General features: G+C 38.9%; 1 protein-coding gene and 1 long non-coding RNA gene across 2 annotated transcripts in view; one reads left to right on the top strand and one right to left on the bottom strand.

Annotated features, from left to right (window-relative positions):
* The window catches only part of FDX1 (ferredoxin 1), a 37,315-nt gene that overhangs the window by 7,757 nt on the left and 8,464 nt on the right, over nt 1–21,094 (top strand). The window lies entirely within an intron of this gene.
* On the bottom strand, nt 503–4,970 carry LOC147576980 (uncharacterized). Its single transcript, XR_015241372.1, has 2 exons — nt 4,764–4,970; nt 503–1,104 (listed from the first exon to the last, which is right to left on the bottom strand). It is a non-coding gene; the product is annotated as an uncharacterized LOC147576980 (long non-coding RNA).

The following is a 21,094-nucleotide window of genomic DNA, read 5'->3' as shown; positions in this document are numbered from 1 at the left end:
CCTGCCTCAGAGATTGCTCCTTGGGAAAAGATCTACCCCTAGGACTTCAGTCTAAAACAGTCACGTGCGGTTGTTTAACACAACTGCTGAGGCTGTGATACCAGTTGGGCAAACTGGAGCCTGGCCAAGAATTTAAAAGGAAGATCTGAGGAATGAGATGTCTGTAGTGGGCTTTGGACTGCTCTGGGGATCTAGACGGCCATGCCCGACGTGCGACCCTGCAGGAAAGATGTGTCAGGGCCCTGGCCTCTCATCCCTGGCTAACCTGGAGTCCCGTGCGGGGACTGAACGTTGAAGGGGCACTCAATCACACGCCAAGCTCGTCAGCAAAAGGTGGAAGAGTTAGTGATTCAATGCATTGAAGGAAACCCTGTCCAGTCATCTGGCTGACCGCTGAGCTAACTGAGCAGAGACCTCAGAGGCCACACACGACGGGGGAAACAGACTTTGGAGCATTAGAACAGGAAAGTCACTGGAGAAACAAATAACAACAGGCACAGGGTTGGAATCCTGATTTCCCCGGTCGCCACATTTTATTAGGCACAGTGTCCACCTGCAATGAAAAAAAAATTCAAGACATCCAGAGAAATGGGAAAGTGTGGCTCGTACTCAGGAACAAAAATAGTCTATAGAAACTGCCCTGAGGAGGCTCAGGTATTGGACTTAGAAGGCAAAGACGTTGCATCAGCTAGTATAACAGTTCACAGTGCCGAAGGAAACTTACGTGACAGAACTGTGTCTTTGTCATCTTTACGGCTGACTGTGGAGGCCATTACCGGTCTAAGTGTCATCTATGGATACATAGATGAAATAATGAACACTGTTCGTGGCCTTGAGAAAGTTGATCTTTTGAGTTCTGAGAAAGCTGACGTGGAGGCTGCGACCCATGCATCTATTTTTCTACATGTCTCCACAGAGGCAGTTGTATATACGAGGCATGTGTATTGGGCTCTTCACTGCAGAGATACTTGTAACAGCAGAAAGTCTGAAACAACCGAATGCCCATCAGTGGAGGGCTGGTGTGTCGTTACACAGTGGGATATTATATGGCCGTGTTAGAAAAAGTCTCTGGAAGGAGTCTTAAAAACAAAGATCAGTGGTTACCTGTTGGTAGGAGGGAGATTTTCATTATAACACTTTTTATACTTTCTGAGTTTTGGATGGTGTGAATGTGTTACCTATTTTATTTTTATTTAATCAATTCGTTTTTAAAGGAGATACAAGTTTATTGAATACAGGATAAGGGAAGCAGCCGGCAGGACAGCATGGAAGAGGCTGTTGGCTCGTCACCTATTTGAAAAATGTATGTAAGAAAAAAATTAGAGGAGACAACCTAAATGTCTCATAATGGGAATTGTTTAAGTCCAGGATGGCATTTCTAAATTACAGTATGTGTCCGTTACAAATAACATTCACAATGTGTTTATAATAACATAGGTAGATGTTTATAAGTGAAAAAGACAAGTGTATTTAGTTGCTTTTGATTTTTCAGAATGTACTGAAAACAGTCTTAGAAGGCGTTCAGTGCTGGTTGTCTCTTCTTGATCTGATTGTGAGTTTTTCATTTTCATTCCACTTTTCCCTGTATTGTAACTTTTCCTGTAGTGACTTGCTTTAATACCTTGAGTAAGTCACTGACCTCCCCTGTGCCTCACTTTCATTATCTGTCAAGTGGGGTTAATAATAATACTCACTTCATAGGACTTTTATAATGGTTAAGTTAATATGTGTCTTCATCCCCAAAGGCAAGGGAATTAAAAGCAAAAATGAACTACTGGGACCTTATGAAGATAAAAAGCTTCTGCACAGCAAAGGAAACAACCAACAAAACTAAAAGGCAACCAACGGAATGGGATAAGATATTTGCAAATGACATGTCGGACAAAGGGCTGGTATCTAAAATCTATAAAGAGCTCACCAAACTCCACACCCGAAAAACAAATAACCCAGTGAAGAAATGGGCAGAAAACATGAATAGACACTTCTCTAAAGAAGACATCCGGATGGCCAACAGGCACATGAAAAGATGTTCAACGTCGCTCCTCATCAGGGAAGTACAAATCAAAACCACACTCAGATATCACCTCACGCCAGTCAGAGTGGCCAAAATGAACAAATCAGGAGACTATAGATGCTGGAGAGGATGTGGAGAAACGGGAACCCTCTTGCACTGTTGGTGGGAATGCAAACTGGTGCAGCCGCTCTGGAAAACAGTGTGGAGGTTCCTCAAAAAATTAAAAATAGACCTACCCTATGACCCAGCCATAGCACTGCTAGGAATTTACCCAAGGGATACAGGAGTCCTGATGCATAGGGGCACTTGTACCCCAGTGTTTATAGCAGCACTCTCAACAATAGCCAAATTATGGAAAGCGCCTAAATGTCCATCAACTGATGAATGGATAAAGAAATTGTGGTTTATATACACAATGGAGTACTACGTGGCAATGAGAAAGAATGACATATGGCCCTTTGTAGCAACGTGGATGAACTGGAGAGTGTGATGCTAAGTGAAATAAGCCATACAGAGAAAGACAGATACCATATGGTTTCACTCTTATGTGGATCCTGAGAAACTTAACAGAAACCCATGGGGGAGGGGAAGAAAAAAAAAAAGAGGTTAGAGTGGGAGAAAGCCAAAGCATAAGAGACTCTTAAAAACTGAGAACAAACTGAGGGTTGATGGGGGATGGGAGGGAGGGGAGGGTGGGTGATGGGTATTGAGGAGGGCACCTTTTGGGATGAGCACTGGGTGTTGTATGGAAACCGATCTGACAATAAATTTCATACATTAAAAAAAAAAGTTAGTATGTGTCTTCGGAATAATATCTGACATGAAAAAAGTGTTAGAAATGTTTGCATTAGTTTATTTTATTATATAAAAATCTGTATACATGGTGAGATACTGCTTCACATCCACGAGGATGACTATTGTCAGAAAAATGAGAGAATGACAAGTGTTGACAGGGATGAGGAGAAACTGGAGGCCAGATGCATGGCTGGTGGGAATGTACCATGGTGCAGCCACCATGGAGAACAGTTTGGCAGGGCCGCTAATAGTTAAACACAGAATTACCATGTGGTCCCGCAGTTGCATTCCTAGGTAGAGCTTCAAAAGAACTGAAAGCAGAGACTCAGACATGTTGTACCCCATTGCTCGTAGCAGCATCATTCCCAGTACCCCAGAGGCAGAAATCTACTCAACTGTCCATCAACAGATGGATGGAGGAACAAGATGAGGTATATACATATAATGGAGTATTATTTAACCATTAAAAGAAATGAGATTCTGACACATGCTGCAGTGTAGAAGAACCTGGAAAACATTGTGTAAGTGAAATAAGCCAGACACAGAAGTACAAATACTCTCTGATTCTTCGCACGTGAGGTACCTAGAACAGGGATATTCATAGAGACAAAGTAGACCAGAGGTTCCCAGAGACTAACGGAAGGGAAGAACCTGTTTGGGATGTTGAGTGTCTTCTGGAAATAGACGGTGGTGATGCTTGTACAACATAATGATTGTACTTAATGCCACTGAATCATATACTTAAAAGTGGCTAGTGATGGTAGATTTTATGGTATGTATTTTTTACTACAAGTAAAAAATTGGGGTAAAAAAATCTGTATAAATACAGAAAGTAATATTTTTCCTGATTAAAAACATCAGTGCATGTTATTCATTGTAGAAAACTTTGGAAATTTTAATAAGCATGTAAAATAAAATTCATCCATTATTCTACTCTCCATAACCACTAATAACTTTCCATGCTTTTTTCTTTTTAGTTTAGTTTGTTTATTTGGGGGGGGGGGCGCGGGGAGGAGCAGAGAGAGAGGGAGAAAGAATCCCATGTGGGGCTCAAACTCATGAACTGTGAGATCATGACCTGAGCCAAAATAGAGTCGTAAGCCTACCGGACTGAGCCACCCAGGTGCCCACATTTCTGTGCTTTTTAAAACCCATCTTGTGGTGACATTTTATGCAAACATGAATGACATGAAATAAGGGTGATAGGAAAATATTAAAGTTGCATATTCTGTATCATGTTTGAAATTGTGTGAATCTATCCACATGTATTGTTGTTGTTGTTAAGTTTATTTATTTTGAGAGGGACCGAGAGAGCGCCAGCAAGGGAGGGGCAGAGAGAGAGGTGCAATCTCAAGCAGGCTTGGTCAGCATAGAGCCTGATGCGGGGCTCAAACGCCCAAAAACTGAGATGGTGACCTGAGCTAAAATCAAGAGTCAGACCCTTAACCGACTGACCCACCCAGGTGCCCACATTTTTAAAATGTGAAGAGATTCACTTAATTTTGAAGCTGACAGTCATGGTGAATTGTAGACTATGTTTGTGCTAATGCCATTATGGGGGAGCCACGTTAGCAGATAGATAGATAGGAATGTTTTCTGGGGCCCTGGGCGGCTCAGTCGCTTAAGCCCGTGACTCTTGATCTCAGCTCAAGCATTGATCTCAGGGTCTTGGGTTCAAGCCTCACATTGGGCTCCATGCTGGGCACCAAGCCTACTGTGTTTCCTAATCTCTGACCAGAGCAGGTGGACCATGCACTGACTGATCAGGTGATGGTGTAGTGCTGAAATAACCGCCCTTCCCCAAACCAGTAACTTTGGGATGGAAGTTAAATGTGACCTGATGCCCTGACGGTTGAACGATCCTCCTGACAGTGTGTGCTGTTAATTTAGGAGTGGATACGCTATAGGTGCTTAGAAAATAGGATTTTAAAAGCAAAAATATTTTTAAGCTCACAAAAATCTCCGGGAAATCCAGACTGGTGCTGGAGAAGCAGGTGGGTGCCATGTGTCCTGGACCTCAGCAGGCAGGCCGGATTCCTGTCTAGGTGGGCGGGGCCGGAAATGCGGAGGTGGCCCGCGCTCCCGCCCCGCCCCTTTCTGCCTTTATTCCCTTGACAAAATTAGTCTAGACCTGAGTTTTGAATTACGTGAAAATTTTGGGAGTAGTGTCCCTGGGATAAAAAAAAAAAAAAAAAAAAAAAAAAAAAAAAAAAAAATCATTGGTTTTAAGTGCGTTTTTCTCCCCCCATTGAACATACCAGGAGAGAATATCTGACATTAAATATACTTTTGTAAACATCATTTAAAATGTCTGTATAGTTTTCTTCCATATAGATATACCATGATTTATTTAATCCATTTCTTTGGACATTTAGGTGGCTTCCAGTTTTCAAGTATTCTAAATAACTTAAAGGCGAACATCCTCAGAAATACTTTTTTATGTATGTGGTTTATAATCTCCTTGCGATAAATTACTAGGGATAGAATTACCTGGTAAAGTTTGTTTTATAAGTTGTTTGCTCAAATTATTTGCCTGTTTTTCTGATGAGGTATTGTTTATTTTCTTGGTTAGCAAAATCTCTCTAAATGTGCTATTTGACCAAAAAAAAAATCATAAAAATGAAAACTAATTTTAAACATTTAGTTAAATGACTTTCAGCCTCTTACTTGAAGCCACGTTTTTCTGAAAGCATTGTGAATACTCTATTTGCTGTCGATGATTTTCATGAGTTGCTTTCCACTAATTCTTTCTAAATTAAAGAAAGCCTAAGTATTATGGTCTTACTGCACATAGTCATTGTGATCAAAGTATCTTTTGAAACTTTTTAAAGTATTTCATCATTAATGACTATGTATTGTACTAAAGTGTTTTTCAAACTGCAGATTCCAAGCGTTAGTGGATTGTGAAACCAATTGGGTAGCTCCCAGCAAGATTTTAAGGAAATCAGAAAGAACAGAATATATAAAAGCACACCATCTTTCGCACGGGTATTATTTCATGAACTATTTGTTTAGCTTTTTTATAAAGTATATGTGTCCTGGGTCATGGTGTAGAGGAGAATTCATACTGTGAGTCACAATTTTAAAAAGGGTTTTTTTGGAAAGGCTTTAGTTAGAATGTTGAGAATGGAGTCTTCCTGTGAAGGTGTGAGTCTCAGATCTACCACTTTTCCAGCTTCGTGACCTTGGGTTAGGTACCTCACCTCCTTCACACCTTGTCTTTTTGAGGGTAAAAGGGGAATAATGTATCTACCTTATGAAGCTGCTGTGACGATGAAATGAATTAATCTAAGCAACTGCTTAAAGTAAACATCAGCTATTATTGTTAACATAGTGATTAATACAGGCTCATTTTTCATCATAGAAAAAATTTAAATACATTAAAAACTGTTTCCCATAATCTCATCCCACCAAGATAATCACTAGAAGAATCTTTTTTCTCCTTAATACCCTAGGAATATAAAAATTTAATGCCCACACAAGTTTTAGTCATTTGATGAGAATTATGCGTCCACTTATGCAGTCTCAGAAGAGAAGCTTTAAAGATTAACGATCTAACATGTCCAGAAATTTTGGCATGTAAATATAAACTACCTAAACTAGGTTCACAAAAGATAAGAGTTAAGCCTAAGCCACTTTGTAGAATAAAGATGAAAGCAATGAGGTCAAGAAGTCTGAAATGTTCTTTCAGAATGGTCATTTGGGCCAATTCTTGATTTCAGCTCAGGTCATGATCTCACGGTTTGTGGGTTCAAGCCCTGGGGTGGGCTCCTTGCTGACAGTGTGGAGCCTGCTTGGAATTCTCTTTCCCTCTCTCTCTGCCCCTACCCCCCACTTGCTCTCTCTCTCTCTCAAAAATAAATAAATAAACTTAAAAACCTTAAACTTAAATAAAATAAATAAACTGAAAAAATGTTATTTTTATAAAGAAGAACTCATTGTAACAGCTTTATGTGGGCAGCTATTTCATTAACTCCTAAAGTTGAGACCCTTTAAATATAGCTCTTATTATAAGTCCTACTCAAATGAGCCTGACCAAGTAGACAGATTTCTTAACAACTTCTCCCAAGGTGATCTCATCCCTTCTGTGACTTTAAATCCCATGTAGATGCCCATAAATTGTTACATTTCCATTTTTAACTCACTTCTCCTATGAGCCCTGGACTTAAACATCCAACTTTCTGCTTCATGTCCCTTCTTGGAAATTGCACAGATGTTTTAAAGTCAACATAACTAAACAGCTTTTGATTTTCTTCCCCCCACTGAAACTTGTTCTTCCTAGGGCCTTTCCTGTTGTCAGTGAGCATCGCCCAGCTGTTCAAGCCTGAAGCCGGAGAGTGTCTTTTATTCTGCCTTCTCCCCCAGTCCCTACCTCCAGTCCCATCAGGAGCTCCTGTCACTTGTGCCTCCAAAATATGTCTCCAGTGTGTCCTGTTCCCCACGTCCCTGCAGGCACTGCTTGGGGCTGGCCAGCCACGGTGTACTAGGAACTGTGCTTACCTGCCTCTGCTCTTGAGCCCGGAACTTGGGGTGATTTATCCTAATGCACGTCAGGCATGTGCCCGGATTAAAACCATGAATAACTTCCCATTTCACTTAGGACAAAATCCACATTCCTTACCCTGAGCCTAAAAGGCCCCAATGCCCTTCTTCTTCTCCAGAATTTCTCATCATCCTCTCTCTCTTTTTGACCACACTGGCCTTCCCTCAAGAGTGGAACTCACCCAGAATTTTTACTTTGAGACTTCATACACACTTTACATTTTTCTCTGCCTGGGACACCTACCTCCCTCTCTCCTTTCTCCTGTACACAGGATTTTCATCCATCTAGTCTCAGTTTCTATGTTACTTCCTCAGTGAAGCTTTGCCCAACCACCCAGTAGGATTCCTCCTGCTGCCCCGAACCCATCATTCTCCATCACGGCACCCTATTGTCCTATTTGTTTCTTTCATAGCACGCATCATGATTCATTCGTTATATATTTCTTTATAACAACTTCCTCCTGTTTTATTCCTCATTAAATATGAAGTAATGAGTGAATAACTGAGTAAAAAGGGAAAAGGGTAAATTTTGGAAGGAGCACATTTATTTATAAGCTTGCTTATTTCCAACGTTTATAAGATCTAGATCTTTCGGAGGATCTTTTAAGTTTTCAGAGTGCATTGTAATATTTCATCACTAGGGGGCACTTCTACCTCTCTGATCAAGTTTACCTAGTTTATTACCTCAGACCTTGGTTTTTTTCTGCTGTATCATCTACTTCCTTCATATGTCTCTTGAGGAAAAGTATTCAAATTGGGAGATCCTGATCATGTTCACATAAATCTATATGTATTCCTGTCATGTTTATTGGTTCTCTGTTGGTATACTGTATTACAGGCTATGCTACATCAAACTTTAAATTTTAAAGTTAATATATATATATAATATATATATATAATATAAAATTAAATTTTATATTTATATATAGTTTCACATTTTTAATATATAGTCTTTTAATACCGTTATCCTCTGGATTTTGGGGGGAAAGGCATTAGGTCAGGGTGGGCAGTCTGTCTTGTCAGCATCATAATATCTCTACAAAATGATTTTTTTAAGTTAGTTTGTTTATTTTGAGAGAGAGGGTGAGAGAGAATCATAAGTGCAGGCAGCACGGAGCCTGACACGGGGCTGGAACCTGTGAACCCTGAGATCATGGCCTGACCCGAAATCCAGAATCAGATGCCTAACCGACAGAGCCACCCAGGCGCCGCAACAAAATCTTAATATAAGATACAGACGCACAGGTGTGCAAAATGATCTTTTTCCTGTTGGCAAACACTCAAATTTACATGAAAGGAAAGGAGCAACAGTCTGTAGATCTCTATCCTTTCCTGGGAATTTATGGCAAGGATTTCTGAGCATTTCCCCCGAACTTAATATCATTAGCTTTGTTTAAAAAACAAACAAACAAACAAACAAAAAAACCCCAAAAACTCAGTCTGGAGATGTTTTATTTTTTACCAGCCTTGAGATTAGCCAATAACCATACTTACCCTTAAGGTAATTTTTCAGTTCTGCAAATTTGAAATGCTTTACTCTAGCAAAATCAGAAGTATGTGGTCAAGAAACTTTGGTCAAGAATCCCATAGTTACAAGCTGACAGGCTGTATAAACTGTCAACTTTACATTTGTTACATCGGCTAAAGCGATGTCACGTTAAGTGGCAAACAGACACGTGCCATCCTTTGTCACCATCATGTCAACTGCTATTTACAGACATCTGAATGTCTGTATGATTTTGTTGATTATAGTGCTGATATTTTCAACCCTGGTTATAATTTCCTATTTTTAAAGCCTGTAACAGTTTCCAGCCAAGCATTCATTAAGTGCTAATGCTGAAAAATGCATCTGAAAATCAGTTATTTGGGAATAGAGGTTAGAAGTGACAAAAAGCTATGAAGAAAGCAAAAATCTGTTGTGATACATATTACTTTTAATTTAGGAGAATTCTTAATTGTTAGAGAGCTGATAAAATAAAAGCACTAAAGCATACATGTCTTTAACTTCAGGAAAATTACTGCATAACCAGGCAAGAACGATGGATATGGTGTGGCTGTAATGTGTCTCTAAGTCCAATTATCATCTCTACTAAGTATTTTTGATTATTTGAAAGGTGGACATAGGAATGTAAAAAAAATCTTATTTCAAATGTTTGTTCTACCTAAGTATATTTTAACACAAAAATGTGATAAGAATATTATAGATTTATGAACAATTAGAACCCATCTTCCTATTTTACCTTTTGGTTCATCAGGAAAATAACTCTTGAATTATGAGACCAACAATTTCCAAAACCTTTGAGAATATGTCCCTCATAAAGTGTGATCATTTTATGCTTACATGTATATGTGTGTATATATCTATATCTAATCTATATCTATATCTATGTAAGAGTATAGATGGGGTACCTGGGTGGCCCTGTTGGTTGAGCGTCTGACTCTTAATTTTGGCTTAGGTCATGATCCCACGGTTATGAGATTGAGCCCCGTGTTGGGCTCCATGCTGAGCATTCATTCTCTCTTGAGATTCATTCCCTCTGTCTCTCTCTCTGTCTCCCTCCCTCCCTCCCTCCCTCCCTCCCTCCCTCCCTCTCTCACTCTCTCTCCCTCTCTCCCCTGCATTTTCTCTCTAAAAGAAAAAAAGAAAAAATACAGATAACATATACATACATATTTATATGTACACACATACACACATTTCCTCCATTAATTTATATAACCAACCACTTATAAAGACACTAAAAGCTGACGGCCATTAATACTACTGTGGGGTTGTATATGAGCGTGTCACATAACTTTTGCCCTTTCAGTCCCATCTCTTTCCATGTGTCATTATATTAGTGCACCCATATTCTCATCAGCTATCACTTTTAGGTTGAGGGTGCTGTAGTTGTTGTTACTTTTGTATCCTTTATCCTTTTATAGGTTGCCTTCCAGCCTTTGTTTTGTAGACTTGGTCCCGGTGTGTGTGATAAGATTAAAACGTGATAGTTGTTCCCCACTTTATGAATAGTGTTTTGTTCCCCAGATCCATTTTTAGGTTAACTGCTTCGCATTTAGGATCTGTTTTTCCATGAAAATAATATACATGGTGGCTCAATTTCCAAGCCAACCCACAGAACCTGTTTCTTCATAACTAACTTAATCACCATTTACAGCCTGATTTCTATGAGAAAATTATGCATTGCAATTTCTAACTCTGGATCAAGAAAACATACTTAACTCCCTGGATCTATCTACTACTACTACTACACACACACACACACACACACACACACACACACACACACACACACACCATACCACACACATTCACTTTAGAGACTCCTTTCTCCACTTTGTACCCCATTCTGGTAGTGGGAACACATGCACAGCTGATTTTCTTTTTTTAATTTTTTTCTTTTTTTTTTTTTTAATTTTTTTTTTCAACGTTTATTTATTTTTGGGACAGAGAGAGACAGAGCATGAACGGGGGAGGGGCAGAGAGAGAGGGAGACACAGAATCGGAAACAGGCTCCAGGCTCCGAGCCATCAGCCCAGAGCCCGACGCGGGGCTCGAACTCACGGACCGCGAGATCGTGACCTGGCTGAAGTCGGACGCTTAACCGACTGCGCCACTCAGGCGCTCCGCACAGCTGATTTTCAATACAGATGATTTCATGGAGGAATGGAGCCTGGGAATGCCATGATGCTTAAAGAGGAGTTAGAAGATGAGGCCCAATAGGATTGTCATCTACTTTGTTCCTGCCCACAGCCTTTGGCAGTTTGGGTTGTGACTCTAGTGGAGTTGGGAGCTACGGGAATCTTCATCAAGGATGTGAGCAGCTTCCATGTTTTAACTGAAAACAAGTAGGCTCTGGTTGTGCAAAATCAGGTGCTGATAAAGGGCATCGACAAAAAACCTACAACTAACATCCTGCTTAATGGTGAAAGATGGAATGCCTGTCCCCTAAGATCAGGAAAAAGGCAAAGGTGACTAGCCTCACCATTCCTGTTTAATGTCATGCTGGAAGTCTTAGCCTGTGTATTAAGGTAGAAAAAAAAAAAAAAAAAGGAAAATTAAAAAGGCATATGGATTGAAAAGGAAGAAATAAAACTGTCTGGTTTTGACAATGATTGTTGTTTACATTTAAAAAATCACAAGGAATGTACAAAAAAAATCTTAGAACTAATAAGTGAGTTTATTTAGCAAAGTCCCTGGATACAAGATGAACACACAAAAATCCATTGTATTTCTATATACTAGCAATGAACACCTGGAAACTGAAAGATTTTTTAAAGAACATTTACAATAGCTCCCCAAATTGACATTTTTTAAATTTTATTTTTTATTTTTAAAAATTTACATCCAAAGTAGTAAGCATGTAGTGCAACAATGATTTCAAGAGTAGATTCCTTAGTGCTCCTCACTCATTTAGGCCATCCCCCCTCCCACAACCCTTCTAGTAACCTTCTGTTTGTTCTCCATATTTATGAGTCTCTTCTGTTTTGTCCTCCTCCCTGTTTTTATATTATTTTTGTTTCCCTTCCCTTAGGTTCATCTGTTTTGTCTCTTAAAGTCCTCATGTGAGTGAAGTCATATGATATTTGTCTTTCTCTGAGTTATTTCACTTAGCATAATACCCTCCAGTTCCATCCACATAGTTGCAAATGGCAAGATTTCTTTCTTTTTGATTGCCAAGTAATACTCCATTGTATGTATATACCACATCTTCTTTACCCATTCATCCATTGATGGACATTTGGGCTCTTTCCATACTTTGGCTCTTGTTGATAGTGCTGCTGTAAACATGGGGGGGGGGGCCCACGTGTCCCTTCGAAACAGCACACCTGTATCCCGTGGATAAATGCCTAATAGTGCAATTGCTGGGTGTAGGGTAGTTCTATTTTTAGTTTTTTGAGGAACCTCCATACTGTTTTCCAGAGCGGCTGCACCAGCTTGCATTCCCACCCAAATCGTCATTTTGAGGTTTAAATCTAACAAAATATGTATAGGATCTATCTTTTGAAAATTATAATACTCTGAGGAAAGAAAGACCAAAGTAGTGGAGAAGCTTACTTTGTTTGTGGATTGGAAGACTTAACGTAGTAAAGATGTCAGTTCTTCTCATTGATTTATTATCTTGTTCCTGATACTAGAGGAAAAGCTTTCAACTTTTAACAATTAGTTGTGGGCTTGTCATATGTAGCCTTTATTATGTTGAGGTATGTTCCTCTATATTGTAAACTTGTTGAGAGTTTTTATCAGAAATGGGTGTTGAATTTTATCATGCTTTTTCTGCATCTGTTGTGTTGATCATATATGATTTTTAACTTTCTCTCTATTAATGTGGTGTACCACATTGGTTTATTTGCATATGTTGAACCATCCTTACATCCCAGGAATAAATTCCACTTCATCATGGTGTATGATCCTTTTAATGTGCTGTTGAATATTTTGCTAATATTTTGTTGAGAATTTTTACATCTATTTTCATCAAAGATACTGGCTTGTTGTTAACTTCTCTGGTAGTGTCCTTATCTGGCTTTGGTATCAGGTTAATTTTGGCCTCATAAAATAAGTTTGGGAATATTCCTTTCTCTTTAGTTTTTCAGAAGAGTTTGAGAAGAATTGGCATTAATTCTTTTTTAAATGTTTGGTAGAATTTACCAGTTAAACCATTTGGTCCTGGACTTTTCTTTGATGGGAGGTTTTGATTACTCATTTAATCGTTTTACTCATATTGGTCTGCTCAGATTTTCTAGTTCTTCATGATTCAGTCTTGGTAGGTTGTATGTTTCTAGGAATTTGTCCATTTATCTTAGGTTGTCCAATTTGTTGGTATATAATTGTTTCATAGTAGTCTCTTATGATCCTTTGTACTTGAGTGGTGGCTGTTGTAATATCTCTTCTTTAATCCGATATGTATATTTTTGAGTCTTCTTTATTAGTCTAGCAAAAGGTTTTTGTTAGTTTTATGTTTTCAAAAAAACAACTCTTAGTTTCATTCATCTTTTCTATTATTTTCTGGTCTCTTTCATTTATGTTCTGTTCGTTGTTATTTCCTTCCTTTTGCTAACCTTGGGCTTAGTTTTTTTCTTCTTTTTGTAGTTTCTTGGGGTTTAAAGTTTGAGATCTCTCTTTTTTCTTAATGTAGCTATTTATCATTATACACCTCCTTCCTTCTTAGAACTGCTTTTGTTGCATTCCATAAGTTTTCAGTTGTTGTGTTTCCATTTTTGTTTGTTTCAGGATTGTTATTACTATTTTTATCTTTTGATTTCTTCTTTGGACAATTGGTTGTTCAGGAGTGTATTATTAGTTTTCACATATTTGTGAACTTTATAGTTTCTCTCCTGTTATTGATTTCTAGTTTCATATTATTGTGGTTGGAAAAGATACTTGGTATGATTTCGGTCTTCTTGAATTTTTAAGACTTGTTTTATGACCTAACATAGGACCTATCTTGGAGAATATTTAGTGTGCACTTGAGAAGATTATATATTCTGGTGCTGTTGGGTGGAATGTCTATTAGGTCCATTTGATCCAAAGCATAGTTAAAGCCTAATATTTCCCAGTTGATTTTCTGCCTGGATGATCTATCCACTGTTGAAATTGGGGTATTGAAGTCCCCTACTATTGTTGTTTTTCCCTTTAGATTTGTTAGTCTTTACCTAATATATTTGGGTGTTCCCATGTTGGGTGAATATATTTTTAAAATTGTTACATCTTCTTGATGAGTTGACTCCTTTATCATTATCATAAGTGCCTTCTTTTTCTCTTATTACAGCTTTTGAATTAAAGTCTATTTTGTCTGATATGAGTATATCGAACTCTGTTTTGGTTTCCACTTGCATGGGCTATCTTTTTCTAACCTTTCACTTTGAGCTTTTGTGTCCTTGAAGCTGCAGTGAGTCTCTTGTAGGTAGCATATAGTTGGGTCTTGTTTTTATCCATTCAGCCACTCTATTCCTTTTGAATGGAGAATATAATCTATTTACATTTAGTGTAATTATGATAGGTAAGGACTTACCAGTGCCATCTTATTCATTATTTTCTGGCTGTTTTGTAGCTCCCATATTCTTTTATTCCTTTCTTGCTGTATTCCTCTGTAAATTGATGATTTTATATAGTGGTATCTTTGATTCCCTTAATCCTTTGTGTATCTGCTGAGGTTTTTGCTTTGTGGCTACCATGAAACTTATATAAAACATCTATAGATAATTACTGTCTGTTTTATTCTGATAACAACTTAACTTTGATCACATGCCACAAAACTATCTTTTTACTTCCCCCTTTCAGTTTTTGATTAATCACTTTATATTATATATTTATTAACAAATTATTGTAGCTATAGTTATTTTTATACTTTTGTCCTTTAATCTTTATACTGGAGTTAAGTGGTGAATACCCCACCATATTACAGTATTAGAATATTCTAAATGTGACTGCATTCTTACTTTTACCAGTGTGTTGTACATTTCCATGTTACTAATTAACATCCATTCATTTTATTTTATTTTTTTAGTACTCTCTACACCCCATTGTGGGGCCTGAACTCATGACCCCGAGATCAAGAGTCACATGCTCTTCTTACTGAGCCAGCCAGGTGTCCCACTTCCTTTCATTTTAACTTCAAGAATTCTTTTTATCACTTCTTATAAAGCAGGTCTAGTGGTGAAGAACTTCCTCACCTTTCATTTGTCTGGGAAAGTCTTTGTGTCTCTTTCATTTCTGAAGGACAGCTTTGTCAGAGTACTTTTTGTTGGTGTTTTTCCTGTCAGCATGTTTTGTATGTAATTTCAGTGTCTCCTGGCCTATAAGGTTTCTGCTGAGAAATGCAGTGATAGCTTTATGGGGATTCCCCTGTAAATTACAAGCTGCTTTTCTCTTGCTGCTTTTAAGATTCCTTCTCTGTCTGTGATCTTTGGCAGTTTTATTGTAATGTGTCTCGAAGAACATCTTTTCAAGTTGAGTTTGTTTGGGGAACTATGAACTTCATGAATTTGCATGTCTAAATCTCTCCCAGATTTTGGAAATTCTCAGGCTTTCTTATTTCTTTAAATAAGCTTTTTGGTGTCTTCTCCCTCTCTTCTCTGTCTGGCACTCCAGTAATTCATGGATTGTTTGTTTTGATCGTCAAAACACCAGTAGATCACATAGGCTTTCTTACTCTTTTCCATTCTTTTTTCTTTTTCTCTGACCGAATAGTTTCAAAGATCCTGTTTTCTAATTCACAGATTCTTTCTTCTGCCTGGTCCATTCTGTTGTTGATGGTCTTGCTTACATTTTCCATTTCATTCATTGTATTATTCAGCTCCAAAAGTTCTGTTTGGTTCTCTTTTATGATTTCAAAACTCTTTGTTAAACTTACCATTTTGTTCATGCATTTTTCCTCCTGATTTCATTGAATTATCTTTCTGTGGTTTTTTTTTTTCTTTTTTTCTTTTTTTGGAGCTCATTGAGTTTCCTTAAAAGCCCTATTTGGAATTCTTTATCAGGTAAACAGCAGATCTTCATGTCTTTGGTGTCGGTTACTGGAAGATTATTGTGTTCTCTTAGTGGTGTCATGTTTCCTTCATTTTTCATGTGCCTTGAAGTCTCATGATGCTGTTTTCACATTTGTAGTAGCAGTCATCTCCTCCAGTCTTCACTGACTGATTTTGGGAGGGAAATACTTTTTGTCAGCCCTGCTAGGGATTCTGAGGCTTTCTCTGGCCTTCAGTGGATTCACCTGCTGTACTCTTGCTTCCTCTTGTGGCAGGTTCTGAAGCTTATGTGTCTTCTCTGGATTCTGCAGATCCAGGTTGTGTACTGACAACCTTCCTTTTACTTTTCCAAGGGCAGTCTCTCCCAGGCCCATAGGTTCGTGCGCATTCTTACTAGTCGTCTACATAAGCTCAGCATTGCTTCCCTTGGGAGTGTGCATGGGGAGTTGGCCACCGGTTCAGAAGGGGGATGTATGGGTGAGATGTGGAGTGCTTGGGGTATCTTTGGGCTGGCTGGCTGAATCTGTGGGTGAGGCATTCCCAGTGCTCATGGGAGGGCCTTCTACTAGAGCACATGACATGGTTAGTAAGACTCACGTCTCTTTGATATATTGTGAGCCCTGGCTGCTGTCTCCTAGCCACTCACTAACACCTATTTGTTCAGCTCAAACTCAGTACTCTGGATGAGGCAAGAGGCCTGTTTGGCAGCATTTTCTCAAAATGGCTCTCCTCATTCTTGGGCCACACCAAAGTTTCAGCCTCCTGCCTGTATCCCACAGCTCTCACCACGTTGTGGGTGGGTGCCAGGTTATTGTTGTGAAGCTGGGATATGATAGGGACACGTCTTTATTGTCCATCTTGCTGATACCACTCCCTCACCACAGTTAATTTGAAAACACTTTGATTACCCCAAATGGCAATTCTATACCATTTAGCTATCACTCCCCAACCCCACATTTCTCTCCCCCTATACAATTACGTATATACTTTTTATATCTGTAGATTTGCCTATTCTGGATACTACATGTAAATGGAATCATATTATAAGTCATCTTTTGTAACTGACTTCTTCCATTTAGTATATTAAAAAAAAATTTAATGTTTATTTATTTTTGAGAGAGAAAGTGCGCGCACAAGCCAGGGAAGGACAGAGAGAGAGGGAGACACAGAATCCAAAGCAGGCTCCAGGCTCTGAGTTGTTAGCACAGAGCCCAACATGTGTCTTGAACCAGCAGACCACAAGATCGTGACCCTAGCCAAAGTTGGACATTCAACTGAGTGCGCCACCCAGGTGCCCCCCATTTAGTATATTTTTAAGGTTCATCTATGTTGTAGCATATATCAGTACTTCATTTTTATGGCCAAATAATATTCCATTTTATGGATATACTACATTTTGTTTACAGTTTCGTCCCTTCATGGATATTTGGATTATTTTAACTTCTTGGTTATAGCCAAGGTACAAAGGCAACTAATGAAGGAAGGATATTTACTCTTTTCAACAAAGGGTATAATGTTGGAACAATTGGACATCCATATGGAAAATAAAAAAGAATCTTGACCTAAACTGCACACTTTATACAAAAATCAACTTAAAATTTATTGAGATCTAAATGTAAAAGTTAAACTATGACACTCCTAAAACAAAGCATCAGAGAAAATCTTTGGGACCTAGAGTAGGCAAAGAGTTCTTACATGGGATGCTAAAAGCACAATCTAAAGAAAAAAATATATGAATTAGAATTCATCAAAATTAAAAACTTTTACTCTGCCAATGACACAGTCAAGAGAATGAAAAGACAAGCTAGAGTATGAGAAAATACTTGCAAATCACATGTCCAGTTAAGGTCTAGTATCGCTAATATGTTGGGAACTCTCAAAACTCAACACTAAAGAGCAAACAACCCAATTAAAAAATGGTAACAGATATGACCAGGCACGTCACCAAAGAGAATATAGAGATGACAAATAAGCACATAAAAATATATTCATGGGCATCTGGACTTGAACTTGCACATACATACAACTCTGGGCCATTTGAAGCTTTCTGTTAGTGGTATAGGAGACAAAATGATGCCATTCTCCCAAATGGCTTTGGAAAAAGTGATGGAAATCCACCCCCTCACCCCCAAACAAACCCCCAGATATCCAACATCTTCAGTTTTTGGAGAAAATGCAAATGAAAACCACAATGCAATACCACGACATACCTGCTGGAAACAAATTGTAGTTCATCCACACAGTGGAATACTTGTCCGCAGTAAATAGGAATGAATTGTGGACGTCTGCACATGACAACTTGGATGAATCTTGTAGGCATTCTGCTGAGTGAAAGAAGCCCGTTTCAAAAGGTTGCGTATGGTATGGTTATATTTATGTGACATTCTGAAATGACTACACTATAGGATGGAGACCAGATCCATGGTTGCCGAGGGTTAGGGAAGGGGAGGGTGTGACTCCAGAGGAACAGCCCAAGGGAATTTTGGGGGTGATGAAACTGTTCTGTATTGATTGTGGCGGTGGTCGCACAAATGTATACAGGTGTTAAAATACATAGAACTACATCCAGTCAGGTGCTTGCTAATTGGGGGGCAATCTTGAACTATAAGACCAGGAGGAAATAGCCATCATGAAATAATGTTTTATGAGATGAAAAATGAAAAAAAAGGAGTAACTTTTTTTCTGAAATAGCCTCTTGTTCTTCTCACAGTTTTAGGCTCTTTGAAAAAATGTATTTTTTCCTCCTAAGTACTTTTTTCAGAGACCTGTCTTCACTATTTTCTAAAAGCCTTCCAGATTTTTTTTTTTTAGAAAAAAATTTTTAGAAAAATTTTAGGTTAAATCTCAAAAAAAAATACCACTCAAATTGTCTTATTATCTTGGGGGGTTTGTAAGATTGTTTCTTCTAATAAGTGTGATTCATGAGGTCTTAGAAATTTTTGTTGCAGATTTTTTTCTAAAGTGACACTGGTACCAAAATATGACCATTATGTTTTTCTGGTATAATGTTAGCCATCTTACACAGGCTGAATTGATTTCATTCTGAGACATTGTATTGTATTTGAATTCTTCCTATTACAAAGAATAAGAAAAGCATACCTTTTGACATCTTAGGGCAGACAAAGTTTGAAAGGGACCATAAAATAAAGGGTGATCCTGAATGCAGTACATCCATTTCCAGAGTAAATACGGGACTAGAATGTATAATAGGAGCTTAACTTGTACGGACCAAAAGTTAACCTTCTGTATATTATACTCGACGTTTGTCAAATCCCTATTAGAATCCTCTTCATCTCTGAGCTTGGCAACGTAACCAAGATGTGGAAACAGTTGGCAGGTTTCCTGAGAAGGCAATGGAAATTAGAGTAGAGAATGAAAATACAACCTTCAAGAGAAGGTTGGAAGAATTGAGGTTTCCTAGGGAAGGGAGGTGAAAGCACATGGAGACTGGAACGTGGATGGTAACTCTTCATTTCATCTGACCAGGGGTGCAAAAAGGACTGTCCTAAATTTTTCCAGAGAGATCTATTGGGCATGTGACGACCTTTTGTCTCCATTCCAAGGTGATTGAGACCATATTGTACGCACTGTCCTCTTCCCTGGGCTTTTCGCATATTGCACTTTTCTGGTTCGCTCTCTACCATTGGGGACATTCTTATTTTGACTCTCTTTCTCGGAGGGGGTCTCTCCTTGGCTGTCTCTCCTTCCTTCCATCATTTTACCCTTCCCCCTGGAGAAATCTCATGGTTTTTGCTTCTGTCTTATTCATCGCGAATCCATCCTTTCCACACAACCACCGGTGAGATCTGTCCAAAGTAAAACATGCCATGTCACGTCCTGCTCAAAATCCTTCACCTGCTTCCTGTAGCCTACAGCAGAGGCTCGGGACCACCACCTCTGCAGGGGCTGGATCTGGGAAAGGAGAGGAGGAGTGATGGGTGTCCATACCCACCCCCCCCCCAGCCACTCCCATCGCCGTGGCAGCCCAACCTGAGAGATGGTTGTTTGCCTGCGTGTGTGAGTTACCCACCCAGCATGTGTGGAAACAAGGTAGAAAATAATGGGCCTATGGAACAAGTTCTGCTCCTGAGAAGAGCATGGGAGACCCTCCAGGCTTGGTCCCCTGCTTGCGCAGCCCCCGCACACCCCATCCTGCCTGGAAGCGAGGGTTCTCTTCCTTGCGTCTTCTGTCACACACGGCCCACAGTTCTCAGGATTCGGTTTTCTCAATAGCAAAACTCTGAAGGCAAGTATAAGCTCTTTAAATTAAGAGAGTGGTTTGAAATACTTTGTAAGGATTGTTTGATGTACATTTTAAAGACCCAAGGAGGCCGGCTTTCCCGATTTTTGTCCTACAGTATCTCTGGAGGGATGTGCCATTTTAGTTTCGAGTTTGGATGGGGTATTGATGAGATGAAAATAGGGATCAAGATTTAGTGTATGTTTATTGGATACTAGTGAACAAGCCCATTAAGAATTATAATTCTTCTCGGGGCGCCTGGGTGGCTCAGTCGGTTAAGCGTCCGACTTTGACCCAGGCCATGATCTCACAGTTTGTGGGTTCAAGCCCTGCATCGGGCTCTGTGCTGACAGCTCAGAGCCTGGAGCCTGCTACAGATTCTGTGTGTCCCTCTCTCTCTGCTCCTCCCCCGCTCATGCTCTGTCTCTCTCCTTCAAAAATAACTTTAAAAAACATGAAAAAAAAAAAAAAAGAATTGTAATTCTTCTCTGTGGAGTCATAAAATATTGGAGGCACAAGGCCCTTAGAGATCATCTACCTCAATCATTGTACAGATGAGAAAAAAACCGAGGCCCTTGTGAGACTTGCCTGGGACACAGGAGACAGTGTGCTTAAGTCTTCAGGGTCCCATTACAGCAATTTTCCTTTTAACACAGGACTTTTTGAACTTGAGATGTATATATGAAGCCCCCCTCCCTTTTAAGTAAAATATATCCATTTACTTTTTTGTATGAAATGTTTCAAATTTACAGAAAAATAGAATAGGAAGCTATTGTTCAAATAACTGATTGCTGTGTGTATATACTTGTGTGTGTGTGTGTGTGTATATTTATATATATATACATTTGTATATATATTTATATATATTTAATATTTAGGTAAGGTGACTTAAATTATGGAGTGGTAGGAACTAGTTATCTTCGACATTGGGAAACTCAGCTGAAGCCATTGACTCTCTCTTAACTAGCAATATGACCTCTAGGCTATTGATTTAATTTCTTGGGTTTATTTCCTGTTGTATTTAAAAAGAAAGT

The sequence above is a fragment of the Puma concolor genome, chromosome D1, assembly GCF_028749965.1.
Source record: "Puma concolor isolate L17-30 chromosome D1, mPumCon1.1.hap2, whole genome shotgun sequence".
Lineage (NCBI taxonomy): Eukaryota > Metazoa > Chordata > Mammalia > Carnivora > Felidae > Puma > Puma concolor.
Note: the sequence above shows the minus strand (reverse complement) of the source record. Positions and strands in the feature narration are given on the sequence as shown.